Genomic DNA, 26,666 nt, shown 5'->3' with positions numbered 1-26,666 from the left:
CACAGCATACAGGATGACATTCCACAGCACTTCCCCTTTTCTGTCTAACCAAAAAGGAAGGTTTTAACTTTAACATTGTAAAATTACATATAATAGAACAGTTATCAAGCAAGAATTACAGTTACAATATCTAGTCTATTTGTACTTGGCAAAATTAAAGCAAATATTCTATCTGTCTTATATTTGTGAGTCTAAAGTTTCACATCTAATTTATCTTTTATCATAACCAAGGAAAATTATAATTATAACTATCTAGTCTTCAACTACATCAAATACCCCACCAGGATATAATATTACCTAAGTAAACAGGAAATGCATTGTAAGCAACTTCCAAAAATCTAGAATGACAGAGACACCTGGCTACCTAGACAGTTACCTAAAGTACTTTTGCAATGATAGGGCATCCATTCTTCAGCCTACAGGCCTGGAGTCTCCATCACTTCTCTCTGTGTCCTGTAGAATGTCTATAGCATTTGACCTGTAGAGAATCTATAGCAATTTAAAACATTTTACACAAGTTGTTGCTTTTTAAAAGTAGACTCAATAATCTAACCTTTCATTCTACCATATCCATAATATCCCCTTTTTTTCTTTAGAAATATATTGACTATGACCAATAACAATTTGTAACCAAGAACCTAAACAAAGACAAACATCCATAATCCAGTTTTTAGGAATGTGGGTATAGTTATCTAGGCTACTTCCTGCTAGTAGGTGCACTGGTAGTCTTATGGGGATCCTGCGAAAGTTAAGAATTATGTCAAGTCCTGACTGGAGTAGTCTGTGATGCTGTATTCTCTGAGCCAGTTGCCTTGAAGCTGTTCTGGATATTGGATCATCTGGAGACCTTTCAGGGGGTCTTCCTTGATCAAACCATATTAGCTTAGAAGCAACCCACAGGTTCTCATCTTCTGTGGAAACAAAAGCAGAACCTCTTTTCCAAAGCAACATATCCTTAGACATAAACTTTGAAGTACAGATACCTTTAAAATATACATTTTGATTTAACTCAGAAACTTTTACAATCAAATATCTTTTGGCAGTTAAAAATCCCAAAGACAATATAATCTAGACTCTCTGTGTGATTTCCATCTTTACATGGCTTATTTTTATGTTACTTTTACTTTCTCTTTAAAGACTTTATATTTTAAAACTTTCTATTTCTTTATATAACTGTCTATATTCCTTTTCCTCTCTTTTCCAAGCCTACATATATTTTTTATACACATTGTAAACCATTTAGAGGTTTATTTCATCTGAATCTGTTTTGTTGTGACTCTATTGCTTTAAACTGCAGAGTGGTTAGAACAGAAGTAGCAGCCTTGGCTTCTGACTCCTCTTACCTCAGCTTTCTAACATGGCAGAATTACATTTACTGCCAGCTCTGCAGGAACCAGGCTCATCACTGACTCTATGAAGCAGTGGGTCTATGCTTTCATCCAGCAGCATGTAGCCCCCAAACCCTCTCTTCTTCTTCTTCTTCTTCTTCTTCTTCTTCTTCTTCTTCTTCTTCTTCTTCTTCTTCTTCTTCTTCTTCTTCCTCTTTTCTTCTTCTTCTTCTCCTCCTCCTCCTCCTCCTCCTTCTTCTTCTTCCTCCTCTTCTTCTCTTCCTCCTCCTCTTTTTTTTATACTAGCAAAAGCTAAATCCAGCGTATCTCACAGATGCCACTGTGTACAGTGGCAGGACTCTGCATTCAATCCCATATGTGGTGAACCTGCCATACTGTAGCTCAAGTCAGCATGCCAAGGTGTCTCTGTACCTTGGTGTTTCTATATCTCAACCAGTGTGAGACATAAAGTAGAAATCTGTTTTTGGCTCTGTTATTGTGTGTTTAGAAGCCCTTTTTAAACTCTTTTAGGCCTTATGGAAATTTGAGAGCCCCACATTGGCCACCAAATGTAGGTGAATTTCTAAATGGTCTTATTAAATAAAAAACACAGAGCCAAATATAGGGGTGAAAGCCTTAGAGATCAGGGAAATAGGAAAAGCCACCAGCCAACCTTATCTCACCAACTATGCAGCTTCCAAATGTGAACTACTTCCTGTCTTACCCATGTCTTTGTATGCCTTGCTTTTCTGCCCTCTCATTGGCTCTTAGCCCAGCTACCTCACTTCCTTGCCACTTCCTGTCTGTATAGAATCCAGGTCTCTATGATTGGTACTGGGATTAAAGGCATATGTCACCACACTTGGCTCTGTTTCCTAGTATGGCCTTGAACACACAGAGACCCTGCCTGCTAAGTGATTGGACTAAGGGCACGTGCTGCCTGACTTTGTTTACTTAAAATGGTTTTGGTGGGAGGAAAAGCTCCCTCCTAGGTCTAGAATGAAATAGAAAGCCAAAATGTAACCACTCCCCTTCTTTCTTAAGATTATAGAATTCCAAAGGAAATGCAGCCTTTTCCCCTTGATCTCCAGGCAAGCTTTATTTATCAAAGCACAGATAAAATATCACCGCATTTCAGCACACATAAAATATCACCACAGGAAGCCTAAATGCTAACAAAACCCCTTTCCCTGTGAAACGTAGCCCCTTTGGACAGTTTGAGCCTCATCTCCCAGTGCATAATCTTTCCCTCCCAAGCATCAAATGCCACAGAATTTGGTATTTAGGAGTTACTGTGGAAATTTTCCATGGATCATTTTCATAGAGCAATTGTCTGTTAGTAACCACAGCACAGAAATAAAAATGGAAATAGGAGAGGGAATTGTATCTCAACGTTGTACAACCCAAATAGTTTTTTTGCTTCATCCTCTAAGTCTGTCCCCAACTGGGCAATAGAGTCATCTCTCACCAGATTGCTTAGAACAGAGACCTCAATGTTATCTTTGGTTTTCATGTTTTATACCACCCTATCAACAAATCTGTCATGTGTCCTTTATCCACAAGACAGTAATTTCTTACTGCTGAACACCTCTGCCATGGCTCAAGCCATAATCATCTCTCCACTGGTGTATGTACTAGAAAAAAATTACAGCTAGAATTTTGAAAACTACAGATGTGATTGCAAGGATCATATACAGTAACTTCTATTTTTCTCACAGATTGAATAGTGGAGAGTTAGGTTTGATGTTGAAATCACCAAGAAGAGAGAGGCGTTTCAACAAAGGAAGCAGCCACAGCAGTGAGGGCCAGGCCGGGGAAGGGGAGAATTAGCTTTGGTGGGAGGAAAAGCCCGCTCCTAGGTCTAGAATGAAATAGAAAGCCAAAATGTAACCACTCCCCTTCTTTCTTAAGATTATAGAATTCCAAAGAAAATACAGCCTTTGCTGGCGGGGACAGCATAAGACTGTGCTAAGATGGGAAAAGGTGCTGTTGTGGGAGACCTGGCTCACATGTGGCTCAGTGTGGCGAGCCCACACCAGAGACTTCATCAGGCTTTCCAAGTAGATGCTCCTTCCCAAGGCAGTGTGTGCTGTTTCTTGTGGAGACCACAAAAGTTGAAGCAGCCATTTTCTGACTGCTCTTTCTTGAAGACTGGGAAGGTGTGAGAGGCGCCTCTGTTCCTGCTCCTACCTACATTCCTGTTGTTTGTGGAAGTTGATTAGTGGTGATTGTAGTAAGCAGTATTGGAACAAGTTAAAACCGGTTTTGCAAACATCCTATCAGACAAATGCTTACCAACAGGAACTCTTACCAAATCTATTGGCAAGTAACTGTTATGGTCCTGAACGAGGAAGCATTTTTATAAAACTGATTTAACTCTGAGAGACGGAAAAGCCTCTAAGCCTGGAGAAGGCTACTATGCTTAATAATTCACTAATACATCCTTTGAAAATGTATCTGGAACTAGAAAAAAGAACCAATTTTCTTGTACTTGGTTACTGAGAGACATTAATGCCTTTAAGTTTGATAAAGGGCTGTGGGCCCCTGGAAGTTATACTGCCTTTCCAAAACAAGAAAGAGGGCTTTGACAGAAGAGGGAGACAGAAGCAGACTTCAGGGACAAAAGCCTACTGCACTGGCTGTGTTCCTGGGCTTGTTGAGGTGATCTTGCAGTCTTACCTGGGCCTTTGCTATTTCTTCCCTTCCGATGCATTTCCAACAGGCAAAGAAGAGTCTCTTGGATACACTTAAAGCACAGTTCGTCACTTAGTGATGTCAGTACTTACCATTTAAAGCTTGCACTCCAGGAGACAGTAACTGAGTCCCCCGAGGCTTAAAGGAAGCGAGCTAAGCTGGCTTGAATCTCAGAGGGTGTGGAAATAAGACCCGTTGACAAGTGCTGATTCTTTCCCGAGCTGAGGTTGCACTTTGGTGAATTTCACAGGTGTTTGTACTCCAGTTGTCATGGCATAAATAACTCACAAGATTAGCAGAGCAGTAGAAATACCCATCAGTCCATTTTGTTTTAAACCAGGCAGCTAAGCATTGACTTTCCACTGAGCTGTCAGGGCAGGAGTGCCTTTCTGTCCTAAGTAACAATTTCCACCAGACTAAAAGACTTTCCTGAGGCAGCATTACTAAGAAATGCCTTAATCTCTAGCCTCAGTGCTGCATTGTGAACTGTGGGGAGCAATGGCTGGCAAAATATTCAGATTACTCAGTGACTGGAGCTGGGGGGATCACTCAGTGGTTAAGAGCATCTACTATTGCTTTTGTGAAGGAACTGAGTTCAGTTCCTAGCACCAGCATTAGGTGGCTCATAATCATCTGTAACTCTAGCTTCAGGATGTCTGCTGTCTTCTTCTGAATGCCACAATACCCACACTCACATACACATACTCAATTCCCCACACTTATACATATAATAATTAAAAACAATAAAAAAAAGTTTTAGAGAAGCAGCCAGTGTTGGATGCCAATGTAGAACAGCAGTCATCAATTCAATGTGTCTTTGTTGGGTCAGGTTGTGTACAGAGACCGAAAACACTGCTTTGTTTTTGCCATGTTTAAGGCAAGATTACCTTAAAAAGATCTCTTATCCCCCCTTTTGGTGTGTGTGTGTTTTTGTGTGCATGTGCACGTGTGTGTGTGTGTGTGTGTGTGTGTGTGTGTGTGTGTGTGTGTGTTGGGGACAGGATCTTTCTACAGAGCCCTGGCTGTCCTGGGACTTGCTATGTAGATATCAGACTGACCTTGCACTCACAGGATCCCTTTGCCTCTGCCTATGCTGAGTGCTGGGGCTAAAGGCATGCACCACCACACCTGGGCTGATCTATTAACTTTTATTGATTATACAAACAGCTATGTCCTCCCCTCCTTCATAGGCACATACTTTGCTCTAATGCTAGATATGGCATGGACATGAATAGGGTTCTAGCAAATTCAGTGTGAGCCAGCCAGCCAGATGCTACCTTCCTGTCTGGCTCATAAACCACCTCAGCATGACCTGCTGCTGCCTATCTGCTGCTGGAGATGCTGAAAACTACAGACAAGTGAGCTCCTTTGGGAAGACACTCAGCAGCCACAGTGGTGAACAGTGACAACCACAATAACAGGTACCTGGGCATCTGTTAAAGCTCTAACCATCATTTCTTTACTGGATGCAGGCAGATTCGCACATGCTGCCCTACCTAACACTATTTCATGTTGGAACTGATAGTTAAATGGTCAGGAGTCTGCCTGCATCTTACCCTTCTTCCTTATTATCTTAGCTGCTTCTTTTGAGCATGTTCTCTATGCAGGCAGCAAAGCATGGTCATAGAATTATTATGAAAGTATCTCTTACATTCTAAGAGACTAAAACTTCTTCAGGACCTCAAAGACTGCTATCCTATTGTGGACTCAGCTCTTTGCTTAACCTGCCTTTTAGAGAACAATGTGACAGCCAGCCTTCCTTGCTTTGATCTCCCATGTTTCAGCTTTTACAAACTAAGCTAATGCATAACTTTAATCTTAAGTCGTGTATTTTTTCCCCTGTCCCTGACCCATAAGTAATGCATGTGTGTTTGTGTATTGTGGTAAATAAATGCTTGAAAGAGCAAATTTGTTAAAAGCAATCTTACAAAACAAATATCCACATTAACGCTGGAAGTAGCACCTGGATATTGCTTGATAGCTTCTGTTTGCTTGTTATCTGGGTCAGGTGGGGTCAGTTGGAGTCAGTAACTTAATCCCTTGTGAAACTTGATTAAAGATTTCTATAAAGTATCACTTCCCCATATGATGCTTTCTGTGTTGTCCAATAAAAGAAATCACAGAGCCCTTTGTTGGGGACAGATTGATGAGACAGCATTCAGGCAGGCACAGACTCAGAATCACGCAACAGACAAAGTACAGATAGGCCAAAACGCACAAGCTATAGAAAGATTGAGCACACAGGGAGAGAAATCAAATCTGAGTTCATTCTTGGTGACACTTCTCTCAGGAAGAAGTCTGTGATTTGCCTTAATATGACACATGGCACATATTGGTGATGCTGTTTTTTATCACTAATTCATTTACCCGAATGCAGTACAAGATAGACTAAGAAATATTTACAAATAGTATGCAATTGCAAACATAATGTTGGAGTCCTGCTCACTGCTCTCCTTCTTTGGTAGAATATTAATGGGAAGGATAATTAAGACTCGCCATTCCACCTTGCAGTGTGCATGTGTCTGCCTTCAAGTTTCTGTTTCATTTAATCCCAAGCATGTTCATGCATTTCTTTATTTCAACTCAGAGCATGTTCTGTTTGCTTTCTGGAATATAGTTAGCTGTGTTCATGGCAGCATTCTCCAGGCCCTGGTAACTGTCACTTACTACGTCATTCTGAAAATGTAGACATCTTCCAACTCAACCAACTGACTTGAGTATCTGCTTCTGATGCGTCTATCTAATTTTCTCATTTAAAGAGAGTTGTTGCTTTCTAGGGCATGTGAGTTGTACTTTGACTTCTGAAAATAGACCAGTTGATGGATTCTTGTTATTTCCTCACTTATTAGTAGATAGGATGATGTTTTTGAATTTCTTTTCATTGTCAGATCCTATGTGAAACAGTGTTAGCTAAAGCAGAATGAGTATCTATATGTATCTAGTAAAGAAATGATGGTTAGAGCCCTAACAGATGCCCAGTTACCTGTTCTTGTGGTTGTCATTGTTCACCACTGTGGCTGCCAAGTGTCTTCCCAAGGGAGCTCATCTGTCTGTAGTTTACAGCATCCACAACTCTCCAGCAGCAGACAGACAGCAGCAGGTCATGCCCAGGTGGTTTGTGGGTCAGAACTGAAGGTAGCAGCTGTCTTTGGCTCACATTCAATTTTATAGAACCCTATCCATGCCATATCTGGTGTAGAGCAGAGTGTCTATGCGCCTGTGAAGAAGCGGGAGGGCACAGCTATTTGTGGGCATGAGTAGTTTCTGCTGAGCACTCCTGTCAGTGAAATTTATGTGAGTAAAAGCACAAAACTGGCTAGTGTGAATTTCTGAAACCATTCAACCTCACATATTGTGATGATCGTTTGCAGATCCTCAAATAAGAAAGATTGGCATATCCAGGGCTTGACGATTGCTCTCGTTGGGCGACCCACATCACCATTACTTCTATCAGGCTTCAATCAAATTAATGCAGTTCAGTTTTTGCCAAGCTCCCAATCTTCCAAGTTTTATAGTAAACTGAAAAAATGCTCTTTGGGTCACTTGAAAGTAGTGCGAATAACTCTGAATCATTAAACACCTCGAGTAGAACTGCAAGTGACACAGAAGAGTCACCAGAGCCCTGCATGCTTCCAAGCTGTTTAGTTACATAACTGATTGCCTTTGGTTAAAAGGGCGGCTCCTTTCCTCTGCTTCCTGACCATCTTTCCATTGGTGAACCTGCCATTTTAAAACTTGTAATAAATAAGTGGTATGCTGGTTATTTTTCATTGCATTCTTGGACGACCCAACTCATTCGTGTTGAACATGTTTATTTCAATCAAATATTATTGTTTGACCACTGGAGAATGACTCTATCTAGATAAAACTTATGTCCAGTTCATGACCTCTTGTGTTCTGGGACTACAGGTATGTGTGCCCTACATCTGGTAACATCAGTTTTTAATGTGGCAGTTTTAAAGCTCCTGGGCAGGGATATAAGAAAAGAAACAAGAACTTGTTAAGATATATTTTAACTATACTTTTTGATTTTGGAACAACACATTAAGACTATTTTTGTAAGAACATTAAAATTTGATAAGATAGATACTTTGCTTGATTAGCCGATAAACATGAGGAAGAAATTCTTTATCACTCTCCAAAAGTTAGGGTAGTTTTGCAGATATGAGATGGTGAGGTAGGAAGACGGTTTGGATTCAGTCTCCTAGATAGTTTCAATCTAGACAGTTTTAGAGGTTTAGAGCACAATTCCATTGTTCTAGAGTTATAAAAACATTAAACCCTGATACCTTTCAAAATTTTTATTTTATTAGTTTTAAAATAATATGTATGTATATGTGTTTGGGTATGGGTGTGTGCATATGAGGGTAGGTGGGTGTCTTCAGAGGCCAAGGGCATCAGATGCCCCTCGAGCTGGGCATCAGGTCATTGTGAGCCTCTGCTGTGGATACTGGGGGCTGGGCTCAGGAGTTGTGCAAGAGCTGTCTGTGCTCTCATCCACTTGCCTATCTCCCCAGCCTGAACCTTGGTATCTTGAACTACATTACTGTTTTGAAGTCTATATTTATGGCTAACCAGGGAGGTGTTGTGTATTCGCTTGAAGAGAATTTGCTTCATGCCATCACAATGAAGCCATATCTCAGTCACTCAGGCAAGTGCAAGTATGCTCTGAAGTTGCAGGGAGAGGCGAGGTCTCAAGAGCAGCTTCATTCAAGAGAAATGTAACATGAACCACATATACAAGGTAAAGTTTTCTAGAAGTTTCCTTAACCAAGATAAGAAGAGAGAAGCAGGATACTTCTCAGTTCACACTAGACAAGATGTAAGTACTGAATCACCAACACAGCTGCTCTGTCACATCCAGGGTAGGTTGCCATCAGTGACAGGAAGACACAGTATGCTTGCTAAGCTTCACTCCTAGGTTATGTAAAGGAGATTTCAGGAGAGGTCACAGTGCCCTTAAAATAAGGGCTGGTACTGTTTGTGAATCCCTTTGTGTTGAGAGCTCAGGTCTGGCTTTCAGTCAAGTACTGCATTGTAGCATTTATTAACAGACAGGTGGCTAGAATCCATGTGTCAGAGGCTGAGACCATCTAACTCCTACTGTAGTGTAACATTCTCTGTCTCAGAGTGGAATTCCACCACAAGGTCAGATATGGAATAGAATGATCAGCATTCTTCAAAGCATGAACCATGCAAATTAAGAAAGAAGGAGCGGGATGAGAGGGGAAAGAAGTCTCTAGCATGTACTTTTGACTTACTTCAAGATCAGTTTCACATTGAAGACAATTCATAATGGAGCAGGCTAAATGTTTTCATAATGACCAGCTCATGGGGACAATATCTATCACTTTAAATAGTGGCATAATGCGTCATCCCACAGGACACCCATTACTCAGCAGAGAGCCTCAGCATTCCCAAGGCTAGGGTACATAGCAATTGGTGGGTAATTTTTTTGGCATGCTTAAGGACATCACTTACTGGGGTTGATACTGAATTTACAGATAATAAAATTTTATTAATGTAGATGCTGATAATTTGGAATGTGTACTAGTTTATAGAAACTGAGTGGTTAGATGAATCCCTAGGCATAATAAACCAAACAGATTTTAGATCTGACACTCTTGGAATTAAATCTCAATTCCAATGAATACCATATCATGTAGGGCACCTTCTTTTCTTTTCTGAGTTTGCTTTCTTGCCCAAGGAATGTGGAAGAAATAACACTACCCATGGAGGGCATAAACATAATCACCCATCCATCTAAGTCCACAGTCAGGAGGATGACATGGTGATGGAGACCATGGCTTCTGGAGCTTGTACTGTTTTGTTAGAAGTTTGCTCAACCTCTCTTCTGTTGCTACAACAAAATACACAAGACATACAATAAAATGGATAACTAAGATCACATGTAAAAGAGACAAGCACAAAGTTAAAACACTGTGTAAAGTTGATCTTTTGTAATAACTAACTTAATCCCATGAAGTCAACAGCTCAGTGTTGTGAGGCAAAGGGATGAGAGACATCATTTTCTTAATGACCAGATTACTTATTGAAGGTCCTACCATCTCTCCACGATGTTATTGTGGGATCAGACTTTAACATCAGGGTGTTCCTCAAGTTTGGACTCCTAGATTTACTAAATGTCATTTACACGGCTTGTATCACTTTCAACACACTGATAATGGCTGGCATGTGTTGGTTCAGCTTCTTTATGAGGAAAAGCAGGAGGAGATTCTACACATTGAAATGAGAAAATCATTGAATTCTACCTACAGTAAAATGTATTTGTGCAGAGACTAGAAGAGCAGCTAGCCAAGGTTGCTGGTGCCAAGCCAAAGGGAAGACAGCGTCTTAGATTGAAGAGTAGCTGGAACAGCTGCCTACAAACTGGTACATTCTCATCTCAGGCCCTGTTATTTTCCATCTCAGCAGATACGTCACCGAAAACTCTGGTTTATTGAAAATATGCTTATTGTTTGAGTGGATTATGTGGTAGTTCTATAGCTATTTTCCTGATCTTTCTGCAGTGTTCTCTGGAGCCTTCCAATTTAAGGATGTAAAGACTTGACCGGTTTGTCTCTTTGTACTGCCCTCACACCCTGCAGGCCTCTCCCTTGCTCACTTCCCTCCTTCCTAAAATGATGCATTTTTGCTTTCTAAACAGCACGATTTGAAGGACCTTAGCTGAGCCTTGGCCCTCTCAAAGAGCAAGTGCTCTTAACCACAGAGCCCTTTCTCCAGTACTTACACATCCATAGGGTTTTTGAGATAACATCAATAGTTAAGGCCCCATGTTCTCTAGGACCAATGAAGCTTCTCTGAAAGTGAACACATATTTAGGTAGAGAATCAGACAAACTTATAGTAGATGGTTCTTGGAGTCAGTTCTGAGTATATAAATCTGTAATATATACATCATTAGCCAACCTACTAACGCCCACCAAGAAATGTTTTCAGCACATAGACAAGAGGCATTTTAATCCAATAGCCTATTCACCCCTTCCCTGTCAAGAACAACCACTACCTCTGTTGCCACAGGCTGGCACCATCTCTACCAGGCAGGGAACCTAGGAGGGAATGATCAGAGACTAAGGGAGTTGCAGTTACTGCCAGGGCTTTTCCTTCTGGTGAGTAAATTCAGCATCCTGGGAACGAGCAATCAATAATCATGGTCTAGAAGCATGTTGGCAGCAACAGGAGAGTGCTTCAAGGTGACAGAGTGGATTAGGATGAAAAGAACTTGTGAGTCAGAGGCACTCAGTGACCAAGCAGACTTTTAGCTTTGGGTGATCTCTTTGAGCAGCTGGGCTTCAGAGAAATATGCTGGAACAAGTTCAAGTTCAAGGGGACAGAGGATCTGAACTGTTTCTGTTATCTCCTCATACCTTGAGAAAACAGGTACACTTTGAGGTTCTTTTATATGGTCAATCTTAGTTTTCAAACAATGGAAACATTCTCATGAAGTTAGGAAGCATGGAGAAAGACATAAACTGCTGGAATGCTTGTGTTAGTTTTGCATCACTGTGACAAAGTACCCAAGATTACCAATTTACAAAGAGGAAAGGGTTTGGGAAGTTTCACCCCTTAGCTGGGCTTGTAGCATGGCAGTTCATCACGGCAGGGGCGTGAAGCAGAGGAGTTAGAGCAAACATTCACATCAAGGGTTTGTTCTAACAGTTAGAGTAAAGAGAGAAGGAGGTGGGGAGAAGCCCATCTATTCACAATGCTTCTGAGAGTGGGTGAAGGAAATATTAATGATTTTATTGGTAGTTCCATATGGGACAAACAGTTGGGACATCTGGCAATCCTACTTGTAGCTAGAGTTTTCCTGCCTTGCCCACAGTCAGGACAAACCTTTGTCACCTGCCAGTCCCACAGCCGCTCAGACCCAACCAAGTAAACCCAGAGACTTATATTACTCATAAACTGTATGGCTGTGGCAGGCTTCTTGCTAACTGTTCTTATATCTTAAATTAATCCATTTCCATAAATCTATACCTTGCCACGTGGCTGGTGGCTTACCTGCGTCTTCACATGCTGCTGGTCATGGCGGCGGCTGGCAGTGTCTCTCTGCCTCAGCCTTCTGCTTCCCAGAATTCTCCTCTCTCCTTGTCCCACCTACTTCCTGCCTGGCCACTAGCCAATCAGTGTTTTATTTATTGACCAATCAGAGCAATTTGACATACAGACCATCCCACAGCACCTACTAGTTACCCTAAACATATTAATTAATTAAGAATACCTCAGATGTTTAAAGCAGAAATATGATGTCAAATGAAGGAAATGAAGCACGCCCTTTGATACTGAAAGCATTAATTTCACGGGGCTATAGACTGTCAACCAGGCAATGACAACACTGTGTGGCTGTACTGTAGTGAAGAAGGCCTGAGGTCTGTGGGAACATGAGAGAGGGACCTCAGTGTCTATCTTAGTTGGAAAATAGGAGTGGGAAGGTCAGAAAAGGGTGCTTTTATGCTGACTACTGAAGATAACCAGACACGTACAAGATAAACAAGATCATAGATTTGAGGATGGAAATATGAAGGATGGGGAAGAGTTCCTGTAGCAGGAACACTGTGAGCCAGTTGCAGGAAAGAGGGGAGCATATGTGTGAAGATTCCCTCCCCATATGTCTGGCCCTTCAGCTGTCAAAATTGCCTGAGAAATGTAAGACAGTGAACTACACTGAGCATCTCTTTTACAGCATTAGGCAATGAAAATAATAAATGTGTCTCTGAGCAGTCGGCATATGTTAAGTATAAGACTAATTGCAAGACTAAATGGAACATTCATATTGGTACCTGAAGAAAATGTAATGATGGAAGAAAGCCATTTCCTTCCTACCCAAGAAATTACATTATGGAAATTGTGCCTTCAGAATGAATTAATAGATGACTTTAAAAATCCCAATGCCCAGAAAACAAATGCATAAATTAAGTATCATGAGTAAGGTTAGTATTAAAGTAACGTTTGTTCGGTTTGTGGGAGGAAGGAATTCATGAGGGCGGTGATGGTGGGTGCAGAAGGAGCTTTGAAACTGGCCAAGGGGATTGACGTACAGCCTGAGGGAGCTGAGGGCTGCTAAGTTGCTGCCAGACTGTCAGTGCTCTCTAGCCAGGGTTGTCTTCATCATTAACCCTTAACTGTGGAGGTGGCAGATGTGGTGGCCATCTCTGACCAATAGACTGAACTGTACTGCCCGCCTGAACTGCCTACCCATCCCTTCTTTTCACAGTACATTTCTTACCCACCCCTCAACAAGTCAGCTGTGTGGAGATGGCCGCTGTGGACATGCGTTGTGGCTGTGAGTACCTCACAGACACTAGGGAGTGACTAGCAAGCCCCACAGCCTTCCAGAAGTGCCTTGCTTTACCTTCTTCCAACACCAAGGGGAGCCAAGGGAGCAGGCATACTCTGAAATGACAAGCAGGTGGAGGGGAGGAACAATGTAGCAGAAATTACAGACCCCCACCCACCAAACTGGAAACAAAGGGATGAAGTCTGCAAAGACTCTGGAGGCCTTTAACAGAGCCAATTCAGAGTGTTCTCCATGGGTAAGATGGCCCGTGGGTGCCCACGTTCTCCCAAACTGAGGTTGGCAGGGAAATGCACTTATCTCTCGAATATCCATGAGAGCTGAGTGCCTAAAGCTGACCCCTCAGCTTCCTTACATTTATTAGGAATCTGAGCACTTCACTCTTTGTTTCCTAGAAAAGCCATTACCTTGTTCTTTGAGTGACTGAAGAACAGATTTGCCATACCTAGGAAGCCTCTAGGATATACTGTGGACCAAATGGGCCTCTCTGCTTGGATCACTCATGAAAGACCTAACATCCAAACTCAAAATTTCTTAGCAAAACACCCCACCCCCCCCAGCTAGTTTCTGAGAGAACATTGCAATGCAGTTTGATTTGATAAGATTATGTTTAGACTAACCTCTGGCACAGGGGTTGAAGGCAACTTTCCACAGAACTGGAGAACTAGACGAGAAGACAAACCATTTGGGAAGCTCCGCTCCTTAGTGGCCTGGCTTCGTCTCCTTTCTGTTTCTCTTTTCAAAGCACTATGGGTATTGCTCTGCCTGATGGGAGATTTTTCCCCTCTTGTATTTATGCATTTGTTTTTGGAAATTAGACTTTAACCAGTTCCTCCCAAAAGGGTCTTATTAAAGTGTGCAGGGGAGTCCTGTCCACACCAGCCTTTCTGCATTTTCAGATTTACTCTGGCACTGAATTTGCCATGCTCTCTTCAATTCCCTGTGTTTGTGCTAACTGCTGTGGGATTTTGTCTGAGTTTTCATTTTTTGATAAATATGACTCAACATTTAAGAGCATATACTACAGCTGGGTGGTGGTGGTGCACACCTTTAATCCCAGCACTTGGGAGGCAGAGGCAGGAAGATTTCCCTGAGTTCAAGGCCAGCCCAGTCTACAGAGCGAGTTCCAGGACAGGCCCCAAAGCTACACAGAGAAACCCTGATTCAAAAAATAAAACAAACAAACATAGAGCATATACTACTTTTGCAAAGGACTCAAATTTGGTTCTTAGAACCCACTTCAGACAATTCAAAACCACCATGAAATCTAGCTCCAGAGGATCTGACACCCTCTTCTGGCTTCCATGTATACTTCACACACACACACACACACACACACACACACACACACACACACACACACACACACACATCTTTATGATTATTTACAAATACCCCCTCTTTAAATAATTGACTCATGCCTCACTTTCCCACTGAGGATGTTCTGGGTCCCTTGGCATCCAAACAGGCACCTCCTTCAGTTCCATTTTCCTCTGCACCTCTGCCGCCATCTCCCATAGGAGACTGACTGCATCACAAGTCAGAACTTCTGTCTTCCCATCTCCTTGCATAGCACAGCCTCTGGTCCACAAAAGGATGCGTAGGAAGTGGATGGAAGGATTCCCATCACTACTTATAACAGTCATTTTTTCCCCAAACTTGTTTCCTTCATGATTACATGACATGTAATTTTTATCTTTCCTGAACAATCTTCACATAATCGTATGTGATCTTTCCCTGAGAACCAAAGATAGATATAGACTGGTGTGACTTCCCTTCAGTGGTACTTTGGTGGTTTATTTCTTGTGTACCTGAGAGTGAGAGTTAAGAAAATATTGGTCTGGATTTTAAACCAGATAGAAAACAAATCCCACTGAGATGAGTTTAGAGGCAACAGATCTACAAGGCAGATCTGCTTTGAGATTTATGGATACTGGATACTGGTATTCATTTTTTTCCATTTGTTTGTTTTGTTTTTGTTTTGTTTTGTTGAAACAGGGTTTCTATGTGTAGCCTGGGCTGTCCTAGAATTCATTATGTAGACCCGACTCACCTCAAACTCAGAAAAAAAAAAAAAAAAACCAAACTGTCTCTACTTCCCTAGTGTTGGGATTAAAGGTGTGCGCTACCATGCCCAGTTGATACTGGTAGTTTTTAAAAGATAGTTATGAATCCAGTGGTCAGGGTATGGGTGGGGTGTTTCCCAGTTCTTGGCAAGAATGGAAAGAAGATAAACAGATATTGCCCAAGTAGCAAAGAAACTTTATGCAAAAAGTAGTAGAGCAGGTGAGACATCCTGTTGTGAGCAACAGGCCCCAGGGACAAGAGGACTCAAAGACTTCATGTTGTTGCCTGGGACTTGTTTTATGAGTTCTAATGGAAAAATGAGTTAGTTACTAAGGCTGGTATTCATGGCTCTCTGTTCTGGGTAACAGTCTTTAAATTATATAACCTTACCTCTACTCTATGTCACTGCCCATAAGCATCTGATTTTTTTTTTTCATACAGGTTCTCATTATATAGACTTGAATTGGAACTCACTATGTAGAGCAGGACAGCCTGGACTCAAGGAGATCTGGCTACTTCTCCCTCCTGAGTGTTAGGATTAAGAGCATATACCACAAACCCCGCACACTGGATGTCAATAATCACATGAACACCCAATTATGCATATGCATGAGATGGCAAGTGATGGATTCTCCCCAAAAGTTCCCTTAGAAGACAGTTTGTCTTATTGCACATGCACCCAAACCAGTTCAGGCTGTATCAGTCTGCAGCTGGAGTTAGAATCTGATGGATGTCTAATAGGGAAAGAAACATATTCCAGTGTTTGGAAAGGGGTGTGCATGCAGTTTGATGCAGATTGGGGTCCTGGTTGATTTCAGGTTGCTAAATGCATTGTTTGAAGAGGGATATGTGCGCAGAGTACCTGTGGGTGAGGGTCCTAGGCTGGTAGCTGCCTCACTTTAAGAGGGTTGTGCATGACCCAAACTAAGCAGAGTCTTTGTGAAACACTCCCTAAAAAGATTAATTTCCCAACACTGCTTTTGCCAGTTCCCCTCTGGCTCAGAGGTGCAGATGTGTACACTGGAGCATCTCACCTTCTCCTCTCCTCCCCTCTCCTTCCTCTGTCTTTCCTCTTTCCCTCAGTGTTCCCTTTCCTTCCCTCTGTTTTCTCTCTTTCTCTTTGTCTCTCTCCCTACTCCTATCCATTAATTCCATCAGCTGGCTCAATCCATCCTTATTCTTTTTTGTTTGTTTGTTTCAGTTGGTTTGGCTATTTGTATGTTTATATATTACAATGTAATTACATAATTTTACTCTTTTGCTTTCTTATAAATGCCTAGCCTATTTTCCTATTTTAGTCATTACACACACACACACACACACACACACACACACACCCCACACACACACATGCACGCATGCACACATATAATGTATATCCCTAAGTAAATAAATACAACCTACTCAGTCCATATAAAGTTACTTGTAGTTACATTTTTCAAGTCTTGCCATTTGGTATCAGATAATCAGGTGATATACTCTCCCCTGGGAAGACTCTTTCTCCCACTCTCAGGATTCCTTAATTGCTATAATTCATATGGAACCACAAAAGACTCCAGATGGCCAAAACTATCCTGGTTGGAAAAAGAAATCAATGCCTGAAGGATTACCACTCCAGATCTCAATATCTATTACAGAGTCATAGTAATAAAAACAATATGGTACTAGCACAAAAGCAAATATGTGGGCAAATGGAATAAAATCAAAAACCTAAATGTGAGTACATATGACTTCGGCCATTAATCTTTTGACCAAGATGTTAAAAACTAACTCCGAATGGATCAAAGACCTAAATAAATGTGAAACCTGAAGCTGCAAGAAGAAATCAAAGAGGCACCCTAGTGGTGTGGGTATAGGAAAGGACTTCCTGGCCAGAGCCCTATTTGCCCAGGAATTGGGGCCAGCAATTACAAGTAGGACCCCATAAAATAAAAAGCTTCTACACAGCTAAAGAAATAATCAGAATGGCAAAGAACAGCAAAACAGGCACCAGGATGCTAGTGGGGATGCAGCTAAGAGGGAACCCTTCCTCGCTGAGGGTGGGGTTGTAAACTAGTGCGGCCACTATGGAAATCAATGTGCAGAATTCTCTCCAAAAGCTCAAAATAAATCTCCCATCGGAAGCAGCTATACCACTCCTTGGCATGTGTCCAGAGCACTCAACAGCCTGCTCCACAGATACTGCTCAGCTCAGTAATGGAAACCTTAATATCCTTCAACTGACAAATGGCTAAGGAAATGCTAATATACAGCATGGGACACTATTCACAATAGCCATCTGGAGTCCCTAGCCCCATCCTTCAGGTGTGAGGAAATCACCTGGAGTCACAACAAAAACTGTTCGGTTTTTGTGAAGCTACCTCACTGTGTTGCCCAGGGTGACCTTTGGCTTTCTACCTAGCCCAGGCTGGTCTCCACCTTGTAGTCCACTGCCTCACTCTCTTGAGTTCTAGGACTACAGACATCGACCACCACACTCAGGACCCTCCCACAGCTTCTGCGTGCAGAACATTCAACATGCAAACACTGTTCCCCTGAGCCTTCTCCTTGAAAGACTCCACCAGGTTCTACCATCAAGTGTGATGTCGCAAACGAGCAACTGGCACTTCACCAGAGAGATGTGCAGAAGTAAATTTTCCCCTGTAATTCCCCTGCACAAAAGCTGAGAGTCAACATCATTTTCTTAATGTCAAAGCCAACATAAAAACTTTCAAAAATATTTCTATCAAGCAGCAGCCAAAAATCTATAGGTGTGAGGAGACCCTGACACTGTCACCTGTGGCTGAAATTCATTTCAGCAAATCTAACCTAACTCTGAAAACAGTTACTTAGTCTAACTGCATGATCTTCTTCCTGATGTGCAGACTTCGGTGAGTACCACAACCCTGTCTTCCAGGTCTCCGGCAAGCTTCATCATCTTGTGTTTCTTTCATATGTTGTTATTGTGGATGTGTTAACCGAGTAATAGGCAAGTGATAGGTTCTCTGTTCTTCTGGTAATTATCTTTGACAGGCAGTATTCCAGGCTGCCTCAGGAAAGAGAAAGATCACCATCCCCGAGACTGCTTTGGTCAGATGAGAATGTCTTTATTAGGGGGTCACTGTGAACAAGCAGAGGAACTTGCAATGTCATGACTGGCAGTGTGGATATGCACCCAGGGCTTATTGGCAGTACAGCTCATCCTGCTGTCTTTTATTTTTGACATAATCTGTAACAGTCAGGGAGTGAAAGCCGCATGGAACACTCGTCTCTGGCTGATCACTTGGGTTAGCACATTTCTATGCTCTGGCATCCCATGCCAAGCTGTAACTGAGCAAAGGAAAGCTCTGTCTGCTAGCTGGCATCCCAGCCACTAACTGATCAGCACACAGCACACAGAGACCTCATCTGCAGGAGGGAAATGATATTTTCTCTTGAGGGTTATTGAATGGCCTCTCGCTTTTTCTTTAGATGAATGAATTTTAGCTCCTACTCACACAGGCTCGAGAATTATTAAAAATTAGTCAGTATTCACAAAATATGAAGACAGATCTTAAAATAATTTCTCTGGGTAAGGGAAGAATTATAAATGGGAGTTCATTCATTTCCCTCTAGAAGACATATTAATACCTTACATCAATTTCTCAAATTGTTAAGGAACGGGAGATTTGAGATATAAAGTGCCTCCAATATTCTGTAAGTAGAGGAATTTTCTGTATATGTGAATAGATAATAAATGAGGATACTATGGGGCTGGACTGTACTCCGCTATCAAAGCATTCAGTACACCACAATGCTAGTGTGTTCTTAGAATTTCTTAAATTATAAATTTAGGCCAAGATGTACAAGTTGTGTTCAAATACAGTGAAATAGTATATTATTTTAGTCTCATTTATTTTGACTGAGGATGCTCCAAACTACCGTATTTGCATGAATACTAATGACCTAGGCTACATTCAATTTGCATGTACTCAATTCTTGCCAGTCTCTGTGAGGAAGACATTACCCTCATTTACAGAGGTAGCAACTGAGGCAGAGAGGGTTTAACAGTTTGCTCCAGGCTAGATAATCACAGCTAAAAGTGAGAGTCCTAAGCAGTTTTGTCAGGGTCAGACTCCAATAGCTGGAAGTAAAACAATCAGAATTAGAACCCAGGACATCTGTGGCTTTCAACTCTTAGACATTACTGCTTCAAAAGGCTTTATGTAAAAATGGGCCCCGGGAACCGCTCCTGACTTCCTACCCCCGGGAAAATCGTGCTCAACTCTGTTAACAGGTTCTCTTGCTGCTTCCTTAGTAAAACAGCATGCTTCTTAATACGTCATCATAGTTCCAGTTTTGACAGTTTGTAGATTGTTCCCCCATGTAAGTTAGTTTGGCTGCTGGTTACCGCTTTACACTCTTTCTAGGTCAGTGTTCTGAGTTTTTGTCAGGATGCCTGTGTATGCGGTGGTCTTGAACAGATTGTGGGATATACAACATTGATTTTCTTACATGCAAGGCTCTTTGTTCTCCTTACCATTAATTAATTATCTTCTTGATTAATTTATTATGTACCTATCATAATTTATTCTTAAGTTCCCACCCAAGGAATAAATGCCCTGAAACTCCCCAACCCCAGTTTGATTGATTCTCGGCTCACTCCATAGCTCATGTCATGGGACCCCCTCTGCCTCTCCCTGAGGAAGGGAGCCCCGAGTTTTGGTACTGTGTCTCTTCTTTTCCTGGTATTACTGTTCTAGCTTGGCAAAACACCCAATAAGACATGTGTGGTGGGAAATTTTTGAGACTGTCTCTCTAAAAAAATGTTGACTGAATAATTATGGATTGCTTAGAAACCTGGACTCTAATGAGCAAAATGTAAATGTTTATAAATTAATTTTAACTCCATTCAAAACTGGTGATTTAAAAATTATTTTATTCTATAATTAAGCTTCTCGGGATTTTTAAGGCATTATTCTAGGTTAGGATATGGTATTTCAAAATCCAATGTATTTTTGGTTCCTCTTCCTTTGTGTCCCACAGTGACATGGTATGCTGCTCAGTTTTAATTAGCTTGACACAGCCCAGAATCACCTGGGAAGAGGGTTTCAGTTGATTATTTTTCTAGGTTGGGTTGGCTCCTGGACATCTGCCATGTATTATCTTGATATTTAATTGATGTAGGAAAACTCAGGTCGCTGTAGGCAGTACCGTTCCTCAGGCAGCAAGTGCAGCATAGTAAAAGAGAGGAAGAGCTCTCTGGGAGGAAGCAAGCGAGCCATGTGTTTGACTCCCTCCCTTGACCGTGAATGTGAGGTGACCAGCTGCTTGAGCTCATGCCTCGACTTTGCTGAAATGACGGGCTGCGACTTGGAATTGTAATCCAGATCAACCCTGCTTTCCCCTATGCTGCTTTTCGTCAGGATTTTTTTTTTTTTTTAATCACAGCAATGGAAATTTCATTTTCCTTCACTCTGATGGGTGCTCAGTGGACTGTTTCACTTTGACACTCATAAACTTTAAATGTGCAAAGGTCTTGCTTTATGACTTTGGTGGGCTCTGTGTTCTTTGGCTTGTGCGCGTCTGCCTTCCACTCCTTTGAATAGCGCTCTTATCTTATTGATGCCGAGTCTTCGGATTTTCTCATTAATTTTTGCGCTTGGGTGCATTCCCTTATGTGGAAAGTTCTCACCTTCCAGCCCTCTCACCTCTTTCTGTCACGGCACTCTTTCTTTCCTCCCCATCTTTGTTTCCCAGAGCAGACCATTTGTTTCACGAGTCTTCTGTCCTCTTCTTCAGACATTAGTGATGGTGTGTGAGGTGGGTTCTCGTGCCTCCCTTGAAATGCTTGTCTGTTGAGTTGCTCTGGCTTCTGCTTTTTTATTTTAGAAGTTTCTCATCAATGTTTCACCTTGGCTTTTCACTCATATTTAAGAGCTGAGCAGTGAAACTGTAGCCACTAATCTCCCGGGTACAATTTGACCATGAACTTCAGCTGGGGCCCTTCTCTTGGGGAACACCTGATTGTCAGTATTTTATATTTACATTTGTGGGGATGGTTGAAAATACTCTTCATTACACTTGCCCAGGCAGGGTTAGCCACATTCAAGCATTCAGTATGGCTTTCTTTCTTCTTTCCCTGGTAGTCAATATTCAGTCTGCTTTCAGTTGTGTGCAGTGTTTCCTAATACCTTCTTCTTCTAGGCTGGGGTGGGGGTGGGGGTGGGGCACAGCCATCTGACAGGGCAGAATGCGGAGGAACTATCTGGACACCTAATTCGTAAGTAGACTTTAGCCCCACCGTCCCCTCACTTCCACCTGCTAGTCCCTAGGTTTTCCTTCTGTGTTAGGAGTCCAATTATTTCCTTTTCTTCCTGTGCTATACTTGGCATTTGGCTTTCAAAGTCTGAGAAAGCAGGTACCACCTTTGTCTGCTTTTAATTTTCAAAACTTTTATCCCCTGCAATTCTCATGACCCTTGCAAATATGTGAACTTAAACCCCAGGAGAAAGAAAAGAAAATATAGGACTTCACTGGGTCTTTGAGAAGGGGTAATTGTAAGCACATGCCTTTAAAGGACCCTTTACATAGATGCTTGGTTGCAGATATTTTTAGTTCTGCACAATTATCAGCATGCTTTTCAAAGGCCTGAAACTTCCATGGTGATGTGTGTGCTTGTGAGTGTGACTCTTGCACTCCATCTCATGGGGAGGAGGAGGAGGCAGCACATGGTGACGTCACTGCCCCAAGGAAAGCTTCAGAGTGTGGGAGAAGAATACAAACCAGGGTGAAGAGAGTAAGGCCCAATGTTCTGTTGAGTTATAAAGAATTAATAAGCTCCTTAGCATCTTATTTCTGTCTGTCAAATGATAAAGGCGATTTGTCAAGAGATTGTGTTAATGTGCAATGGAGAACATGGAACAGACTAACTCTGTGGTTTTGGGGAAAATGTAAAGCAATATTATCAGTTGGTTCTTTGGAACATCAAATGGACTTCAAGAACTTTCTTACTGCGCATGTGCATGTGTGTGTGCGCATGCGTGCGTGCGTGTGTGTGTGTGTGTGTGTGTGTGTGTGTGTGTGTGTGTGAGAGTGTGTGTTGTACATTTAGAATTTTCTGCTATAAAATCACCATGACCCTTGAAGCTTCCAGTATAGCTTACTCTTTCTAATGCATGATCTCCTTTGTAAAGTCATATCACTTAAGCCCTTTCATTTTTATTTCTGAATTCTTCCATGCTGCCCTCAGGGTATAAAGAGATCTTAAGTTTGTCTTTGAAGACTCTCTAATCTCTGACCCCAATCCAATTACTTTTTCTGTTTGTCCCTATTTTCCCACATAAACTCAGCCAACCAGGAAAACTTATTATACCCCACAGGCCTTCCAATTTTGTTTCCATCTCAGAATGCCTCTCTCTCCATGTGCACCTATCTTCTAATAGTCATTCCTCAGAGTTCAACTGAAGTCCCTCTCTTACACACCTTTACCAGATATATAGGTAAAACATTCCAGCCCTGGATCCATTTAACACCACATCTCTACTCACATTTATTCATAATATGTATGTGTATGTTGTGTGTATGTGTGAATAGATGTCAGTAGATATTCACAGACATATGGAAATATATATGTAAGTGTGAATATATACTCACAATTACACACACACACACACACACACACACACACACACACACACACATATAAACCTGAGTAGAGATGTGGTGCTAAATGGTATTACATATGTATATGTAATGTGTGTATCCACTTTTATATATATATATGTAATCTGTGTATCCACTTTTATTTTATGCTTCTCTACTCACTGGAGTGCGGGCTCTAAAAGAGGTCCTACAGTTTGAAGAAGATTCAGTGGTAAGAGCTGGGAGATGGCTCAGTCAGTGAAGTTTGCTGTGCTAGTGAGGACCTGCATTCAGATCTTTGCACCCACGTAAATAGACAGCTCTAGCAGTGCATCCCTGCAAGTCCAGTGCTGGGGAGCTAGAGAGACAGGAGGATTCCTGGTGCTTGCTGCATTGTCCATTTACTGGAGTTGCTGAGGTTTGAGTTTACTGAGAAAGTTTTCTTTAATCTCAAAAATTAAGGTGAAGGATGGGGGAGGTATCTTCATGGATAAATCCCTTGCCATACAAGGGTTAAAAGATTGGAGTTCATATCCCTAGTACCCATGTAAATGTTAGGTGAGTGTGGCAGCTCAACTGTAATTACAGTGCTCTTGGAGTAAGTCAGATTCCTGGGCAAACTGGCTAGCAAGACTTGCCATACTGATGAGCTTGGATTCAAGTGAGAAACTCCACCTTAGTGAATAAGGTAAGGTGGGGAGTGATTGAGGGACACTCTCAGTATAAGTCCCAGGCTTCCACATGCACAAACACACACACACACAAGTACCTACTTACATGTGTATCACACACATAAGCATGTATGTGCACATTATATACAAAACACACACACACATACACACATGCGCATACATGTAAAACATAAATGAATAAATTATAAGGTGGAAAGTTATCAAGGAAGATAGACCACTGCCTCTACATGCATGTACACACAGACATGCACACAGGGATACAGAGGTGAGATGTAGCAGGCTGCTTGGCTCTGGAACCCATGTTGCTAACCATTAATCTGCCTTCATTGTTGAGGTTACCACTGAGCCCCAGGTTGCTATTACTCATATTCTCTTTACAGGGTAGTGACAGTGTTGACTATCCTGTCAGTGGACATGTCATCCCCTCCCCCCCCCGCCCCCGTTTAGATAACAATGGCCTCTTTTTGCATATCCAGTTTGCCAGTGCATTTCCTCTCTAGTCATTGTCCTCTAAGACTTCAAATGCTGATAGTCCCCTTCACTGTTGTCGTCTTTCTGTCTTTCTTATGCTGTCTCTGTACACATCTTCCCAGCCAAGTACTTCTTGACCACACTGGCATGACCTTAGTACTGTGTCACAGTTGGCTATGACCCATGACACTGCACTTCTTCACAAGCTTTAAATTTTGAGTGCTTGTGAATGGCTTACTTTTCCAATGAATCAGACTCACCCCATAGTTACTCTCATAGGACACCACATCACCTCATTTGGATCCCAGTACTATATCCTGGATTGTTTGTGATGGAAGATTGACCATAATTCATTGGCTCATGTTTCCTGAAATGTCTATGATCTGCTGTTATTTATGTGTCATTAATAGTTGTAGCAATTCTGGCAGTGGCTGTGACAGCATACACAAGATCTGTGCAAGCTGAAGCCAAGGCAAAATTCTAGCCCAGAGGGGAAAGCTGGGCACAAATCCCACCACTAGCTGATAAACAGTGGTAACTGATAGCTGCAGAGAGGGAAGAGTTCCTTATCTCTAGGATGTGATTTACTGGTCGATCTGCATTCTGTTAAGAAGTAAGCTATTCACAAACACTTAAATTTAAAGCTTAATCTGCCCATGTCCACACACCAGAGATCATATAGGCAGTACCAAAGAGACTGAATGGTTTTTTAAAAATGAGGATACAAAGTTGGGTGGTGGCACTGGGAGGAGATGGGGGGAGGGAATGTTCAAAATACAATGGATGAAATGATTGAAGAATTAATAAAGATATTAAAATAGTTATGACAAATCTGAAAGACTATGGTCCGTGAACTGAAGATATATGCGTGTATTTGTTCCCTTGATTCTACATAGTTAATTAAGAAGAGACACTAACAAAACATGTATATTTACCTGCATGCTCATAGCACAGAAATTGCAGTGAGGCCACCCTTAACACTTCCACATCAGGAACAAAGCAATCATCCAAACAAAGGGTTGAGTCAGTCGTGCTCTTGATATTAGCTTGAAGACAATATGGAAATATAATTTCTGTACATTTTGATGCTAAGATTATCATTATTTTTCTTAATCTGTGTTACTGCATGCTACTCTTCTTATGTTACCTGGAGAGACCTGAATTATACTTTGATATATAGTTCAGTATGCTTTTAATATTAGAAAAGTTTCATGTACATTTTTCCCTTTAAAATGACATGGTTTAAAACCAATAGGTAGATTTCATAATCATTTGTTAGTACAGTTTTGCTTTTTGTTAACTATTTTCTACAAAACAGTTTGCAGACCTTTTCCCGTATTTGGTCAACTACTTTATGTATGCACACACGCATGTGCAGATGTTTGTGTTCACATGTATATGTATATGCATATGTATATATGTGTACCTGAATGAGAATATCTCTTGTAATTGCCATCTGTCATCTATAATAGCAAAAACAAACTTGGAATCCTCTGCTTTAGGCTATTGTTTACACCCCTGTGTAACTCTCTGATGTGTTATTGACTCCTGAATCTACATCATCATCCATGTTCCCTCATCAGGGGCTGCAGACTCATTTATTAAGTCACTCCCAGGCTCCAGAGACATAGCATACTGAAACTGTATTCATTTTTATCATCTTTCTTCATCCAGTTTACCATTCTTCCAGTGTTGCCCATTTTCATTTACTACGCAGCTTTCCTCCAGTGTGTTAAATACTTCAGAATGATGTTCAGTTTCTGTAGGTCTAACCCAGCAGTGATACTGAGCCAAATATCCATGGAAGCATTGTTCTTTGTATCTCTTGTCTTCACTCTGTTCATACTGTCTGTCAGGGTCATTTTTTTAGCCCAGTGTCTCTCATATTTCAGGATGGCTCAACATTATTAAAACATATTCTGCTGGGCTGTTCATTCCATAAGTAGAGAGATAGTTCCAAGGCATTGCATTTCTTACCCAATGATTTTCTTAGAACGTGTTGAAGAAGAAATCTGATTATAGCACTATGCCAATAAATACATGATATTATACATTTGTGCAAATCTGTATCAGGTTTAAAATGGAAAGAAAAACCTTGAGCAAACCAAAAGTTACGAGTGACAAAGGTTTGTCAATGTGCATTCATCAATTACTAAACACACATCATTTGTAGGCAGGATTCTGACCAGAAAAACCTGTGCTTGTCATGGCCTGGGCATGTGAGGAATGCCGTTATCCTCCTCTCAATTCTGCTGTGACTCTATAGTTGTTGGAAAAATAAAGTTCAGTTAAAAAAAAAATCATGTATGCAACTGTCATGAAATGCCCAGAACACAGCATTTCACAGCTCTCCTTTCTTATGGTCTTTCTGACTCACTTTTGGATGTTCCCTGAGCCTCAGGTTGGAGGAATGTAAGGTAGTGGTCCCATCTCCAGCTCTGTACTCAGAGTCACTTAGTGTCAGTATTTTAACCAGTTAAGAGTCTCCGCATTA

General features: G+C 41.5%; 1 protein-coding gene across 3 annotated transcripts in view; it reads left to right on the top strand.

Annotated features, from left to right (window-relative positions):
• Positions 1-26,666, top strand: part of Nell1 (neural EGFL like 1) — an 850,243-nt gene that overhangs the window by 555,952 nt on the left and 267,625 nt on the right. The window lies entirely within an intron of this gene.

Source organism: Peromyscus maniculatus, chromosome 1 (genome assembly GCF_049852395.1).
Source record: "Peromyscus maniculatus bairdii isolate BWxNUB_F1_BW_parent chromosome 1, HU_Pman_BW_mat_3.1, whole genome shotgun sequence".
NCBI classification, from domain to species: domain Eukaryota; kingdom Metazoa; phylum Chordata; class Mammalia; order Rodentia; family Cricetidae; genus Peromyscus; species Peromyscus maniculatus.
The sequence above is the reverse complement of the archived record's forward strand: the minus strand, read 5'-3'. Positions and strand labels throughout refer to the sequence as shown.